Raw genomic sequence first — 6,510 nt, forward strand, 5'->3', positions numbered from 1 at the left:
AATAAATTTATTCGTATGAGCAGCCAACCAGTGCCGTAAAAAACCTACTTGCGCAAGAAAATACCATGAAATATCCAATAAAGGCGGAAATCGATACAATTCTTTGCATTCCATTATGTCTGAGGTACATGTACATGTAGTGGTAAAAATTACCATGAATCATTTTATGCAAATTAATTTGTATATGCAAATAAAGGTGTCGAAACTTATGTAATGTAATACATGTGATATGTGAGGTTAATGGTATTGTCATTGGTAATGCTGAAATGAAAATTTCGAGAGATAAATTTACTCTCATCGACATACTTAAATGCATTACAGGTAAACGGACACGGGACTTAAGAAGGTAGACCTGGGTTAAGGGACATAACCCTTGAAATCAGTGATATGTTTCATATCCAATTATACCAAAGTCTATCAAGCTTTCTTTTGAAACAGAATGAAATCATTCAAAGTTACTTTGATTCTTACACAAGATTACTGTAAAATGCTGAATACAAACGTTACAATGATTTGTACATGCAAGAGTTGTGTCCTTACCTTAGGTCTACCTCCTTAAATTAACAGACCACAAGCATACAATGCTTACGACCGTACACTCCGGCGGAGTCATGTATACATGAGTGAGTACAAAGAGGACAAGACCGAACACTTTTTGGAAACGGGAGAAAACAGTACCACAGATAAAACATTTTGTAATGAAATGGTGGTGCAATACATTGCAGCGTACTGGAACCCATCAGTGGATCCGCTATAACTCTCCTTGAGGAATGTATAGTGTTAGCCGAAGTTCAGACCAGTGCTAATATTGTGCCCAATCGACAATCCTTTAGTGAATTAACTACTTTCTTGAGTAAGGTACGGGACCCTACGGAAGTTAGGTTGAGCGCTGCTGTTATACCCTATCGGGAATCATAGGTGAATCCGCTACGCTTTTGAGTAAGATACGGACTCAGCCGAAGTTACGACGAGTGGTGACGTTATACACAATCTGGATCAGCTGCTGATCACCTTAAGTTTTGACGAATGCTGTAATGTGTTATACCAGTAGCGATGGTTTCACATTATTGGTATCAACATGTGTGTTCAGATGAAAAAAAACTCCAGTAATAACTATAAACCTTGAATTGTAATTGCTTCAGGAAGCAATTTTCAATCAAATTATTGAAAAAAATAATTGCAAATAGAATCTAGACTGAGCGGGATTGATGTATCACCTTCGAAATTATTTCCCCTACATTTTAGAAAGTAGTGACACATCTTTTTGTTCAGGCTCTGATTTAAATTTAGCTGAAAACCCAATTTAGGTTTGAAAACACATGGCATAAGATAAAAGCGTTTATGACTGTCTGAGATCTAATGTGAACAAAGTGAAACAAAAAAATAAACAAAAAAAAAGACACACAGATAAACATTGACTAAAGTAAAAGAAGTTTCCTACGTGTGTGAATTAGTTCAACCTAATTAAAATCGGACCTATCAATTGTTCCATGTTACATGTAGGATATAACAACACTCCATTCTACTTTCTGTTCTTGTGACCTTTTCAGAATCCTCGGGTTTCTCCGTTTGAATAATGCTTTCAAAATCATGACATCATCTGAACAGAAAGTAGAATGGAATGTTGTTAGATCCTACATGCCTACATGCAGTGACCGAATGGAACAATTTATAGGTCTAATTTTAATTAGATTAGTGTTAGTACAGCGGTTTCAATAAGCAATTACTGTAAAAATGGGGAAAATGCATCTAATTCGATATACCCGAACATGCAGAGCACATAGTTCTTTCTCCACAATTGATATTTTATAGCTTAAAATCCAGATTGCTGTGTACGTTGAACACTTTACTTCTCTTTCTTATTGCTGTGTACGTTGAACACTTTACTTCTCTTTCTTATTGCTGTGTACGTTGAACACTTTACTTCTCTTTCTTATTGCTGTGTACGTTGAACACTTTACTTCTCTTTCTTATTGTGTGTACGTTGAACACTTTACTTCTCTTTCTTTTCGTTACTTCCGGTCTATTTCTAGGCTTCATTTGTCAATCCTTGTGTCGTGTAGTTATAGTCGTTGGTGTCTTTGTCGGTTAGTTTTAGTCATCAGAAGTTGTGTCGGTAGGCATCAGTTGACAGTGGCAGTGTCGGTTTGTTCCAATCGTCAGAACTTGTGTCGGTAAGTACCATTGACAGTGTCTATATCAGTTTCAGTTGTCAGAAAATGTGTCGGCACGTATTGGTTGTCAGTTTTTTGTATGGTCATCGTAACCTGTGTCTGTAAGTATCGGTAGCAAGCGTCTGTGTCGGTTAAGTATCAGTTGTCAGTGTGTCGGATTGGTCGTCGTCGTCGTAACCTGTGTAGGTAAGTACCGATAGTCAATATCTGTGTTGGTTAGTATCAGCCGTCAGTAAATATGTTAAGTGTTCTACTTCGGAGAAAACTAATGGCTAAAAATATACAAATTCATATTCGAACTGTGACAGTGCAAATTTTGAAATAGTACTTCAAATAGGGATTATAACAAAGCCATAAAATTACATGTGATAATACAAAAAATAAATGTGACTCAATACGACTTTGATTTCACCTTTTGAGGATACCTCGAGTGCAACAGACCATCTTAAAATACATATTTTGAAGATGTATTCACAACAAACAAATTTTAATTATGTTCTTTAAATATTATCAAGTTGTTTTCATCACATTTCATTGATGTTTTTAAATTCATCAAAATGAAGCGATCAGTCGTTAGAAGGAATGGATAAAAATGTATGGATTAAAGTATCGGTGACCTAAACGTTCGCTCGCTTTGTGATAAGATTTTTATAGATCAACATATAAAAAGAAGAGTTAAAAAAAGGTTCAACTACAAGTAGATTATGGATCTATTTTGTAAAAAAAAAAGAACTTTTCAGCAAAGGAAAATTTATAAGCTTAATTCTAGGAAGTGGATTGAGTTTATATGGCGTGTTATGTACTAAGATAATGCCCACTTTGACAGTGTAAAAGGACTATTTGTACTACCAGAAACAAGAATTAAAGATAAGATGTTCCATATTTTTGTTGTAATATTTTACTTATGATTTCGTTAGAATGCACTTCAAATGAACATTTCAGTGACAGACAACTATGTCAAAAATTTTAATTTTCTAACATTCTAATGAAACGTCCAAACATATCCAGTAAAAGTTCAAATTGAGTGAAAATATATCGGCAGATCGGTGGGTTTTTGACATGCAAGTTTCAGAATTTACTTTATTACCTGATTCTTACTAAGACTGTAGCCTATCAATTTCCGGAATTTTTATCATTCACGAATGTTCAATAACAGTTATTGCCAGAATAAACCAGTCGTGATAATTCTGTTATAACTTAATATGGACTTAAGTGCCTGATTTCAGTCTATCAGGAAGTCACGTCTTTTGGAAGTTCAGTATTCACTAAAAAGCGTTTATTATATGGTTTTCAATTATTTTAATTCATATATTCTGACATACCTTTAAAGTGAAAGCGGACTTGCTAATTAGCGACAAGATGCATCAAAAAGCATTAAGATTTCTAGAATAAGCGACAAGCGGGAACGGATTTTTAGATATCTATACCTTCAACTTGGTTCCCTTACAGGAACAATGTAACACCTGCCTCATACTAGCCAAAAAGGGAAGGAATCTTCAGAATATTTTGATACCTTTTAACAAGTAACATCTTTGCATTACTAATATTGATGTATTCAAACTAACAACTATTAGCAGCATTCTGAAAAACAGACAGTTTCAAAAATTGTTTATTGTGACTTCAGTATCACCCATAATTGCACAAACATTGTAATGGTACAGTGTTCAATGCAGTAACGAACAAAGAGAGACAACTTAATTTAAGACCCGGTTATTTATTGAAATGTCAATATTCTGTCTTTACGATTATGCGAACATAGGCGGGACATGTATTACGTTATTAAACGATAGAGCGCCTGTAGAAAGATACATTTAACAATACCTTGCAACGTTATGGACAATAATCCATGTACAAAGAAGATCAAACCATAAAAGGGAAACTGCCAAAAGTTCAAGTAGAAAAATAAATATGGGATGTTGCTTAGAACCAAACAAAGCGCATGTTTAATAGCCGTAAACTGTTTTGCAAAAAAAAAAGGTTTTAATAAAAATGTCCAACTCCTTCTTAAGTTGTCATCTGGAAACCACTAAAAGTGTGATGGCAAATGTTCAAAACTTGATAATAGGTCAGCTGACTGTATAAAAGTTAAGAAACTTCTTGGAGCTGTTCTCATGTTATCACATTGAAAACATGGTGCACCAGGATAGGATTGGATGAACAGAATGACGGGTTCATGCATGTATTGTTTAATAAAATTAATGGCATGAAATAATATCATACAACTGTAAAAAGGGGTTACAATTCTATCGTTTACTCCTTTTTGTCCACATTTTTCACAAATTTGACAAAAATGTCCAAAAAGTCGGGGTCAATCGTCCCTCCCTAATTTATTACAAGCTGTATTCACCATGGACCTGTAAATATTTAAAGCGAAAATTGTTGATATATGCGCATTATGGTCCATTGAACAATGGCAGATCCAGCGAGAGGGTTTCCGGGGTTGTATATCCCCAAAAGGTTTCAAATCAAATTTTGCTTATTTTGTGCAAAATTTGGGAAAAATGAGTAAATTATACTATAAATCCATTTTCATTACTTTATAGATGAAACCCTTTCCCCTTTTATAGACTTCTGGATCCAACCAGTAGGTTTAAAGCAAATACACAATCACTTTGAACGTACATGAGTATCTATGTTTACATAGATAGAACACGTTAACAGTATACTCAATAAAAAGGATCAACTTAATGATACTTAGTTTTAAACAAAGATCAAAAGTTTCAACTTAATTTCAATTAAGATTAAACAAATTCTTTAAATCGCATTCTTGCATAAATGCATTGATGAATGTGAATGTGCCTTAATCAAGCAACTTGGGTGGTTTGTACCTGCAGGCATTCAGATAATCCAGAAACGAAGCTAATTCAATGTTTCTAACCCTAATATGAATGAAAATTAAATAAGACCTGTTTAATGTAAAGCCCCACAAGGTTAATCCCTTGAGCAAGCTAAAATATATGTAATTCTGGCACACTTTTATGGACCAGAGTTTAAGCCGCGGTTAAAAGTCAAACCAAACGTCAGTAGTTAGGGATCTGCTCGATAAACAACTGATTACGGAGAATCCGGATTAGGTTAAGAAACAGGTTGTTAATCCGTAATATGTTAATATTGTAAAACCTGCATAAACAGAATCTAGAAAGAGGAAACATCTGTGTGATCAAATCATATCCTTAAGCGCATGTTTTATCTGTGTAATATGAACGTTAATTTGTCTAAATCGAGCGGAATCGACAGTCCGGAAGTACATTTTCTAAAATAAAAAAGCACATGTACATCTACATGTAATGAAAAGTGTATGCACTTATAGTTTGTAAGACCTAGAGAAAAAATACGTTCAATATTTAGAAGTCATTGTAATGTGTAATACTAAAAGGATAATTAATTGGAACGAGTGTGATTACCAGTGCCGAAGACTGCTAAGACTTAACGAACGGAATCTTAATGCGTTCTTGGCACGAGTGATTATTTTTTAGTTATCACGATAACAATTATCCTATTTATTATAAAGATTTTTCCTTTAATTGTTGCCATTTTCAACGTAAATTTTAATTTTTTGTATACAGCAGATTAATATTCGTGTTGTAACGTTTTGGCGGGAGAAAGTAAGAGAGTGAAATAATAGTCTGAATTATCGATAACTCTTACATAGGGAAAATTCGGTATATCACTGTTATCTACATAATAAATGTGTATCTGTTAGACATACATTAGTGGACCCGTTGTGTTACAGAACTCAAAATGAAAGTGACATTTTAATTCGCAGTAAGTTTTCCCGTGTCTCGTAAACAACAATCGTAATTTCAAAACAATAGTAAAATAAACGTTTATTCCCCCCCCCCACCCCCAAAAAAATATGCATAAATATAAGGTAGCCTAACATGATATCAATAGAAATCCCTCTTTAAAAAGAGGATATTGGTGATGGAAAGTATATGACGTATATAAGGTAATTTTTTTTAATTTTTACACCCGTTCGTTGTTTTTATCTTATGAGTGAATTACACCCTTGTATACAAGCAAAAGAATATCGAAATTGTCGAATTCTTTCTAATATTGCCAACCCGTGAACAAGAAGTATGTGCGAAATGTATTATTTGAAAAAAGGGATAAATTTGAAAAAAAAAATAAAAAAAAGTAAGTGAAAAAGGCGGGTTGATAAGGATAGCCAGTCATCATATAACAAAATGCGTGCGTGTGGTTACGTGTTATTTGTAAATCTATCTGCAAGGGAAAAAAATCGCGTCCTTGGTCTGTACTATAAACACGTTTTTTTGAAGACCCTTTAATAATTAAAAAAAATGTAATAATTTCTAAACGCACTCACTTTCACAGA

Source organism: Perna viridis, chromosome 9 (genome assembly GCF_037379345.1).
Source record: "Perna viridis isolate PV_CMFRI_1.1 ecotype Kerala chromosome 9, ASM3737934v1, whole genome shotgun sequence".
NCBI classification, from domain to species: Eukaryota; Metazoa; Mollusca; class Bivalvia; order Mytilida; family Mytilidae; genus Perna; species Perna viridis.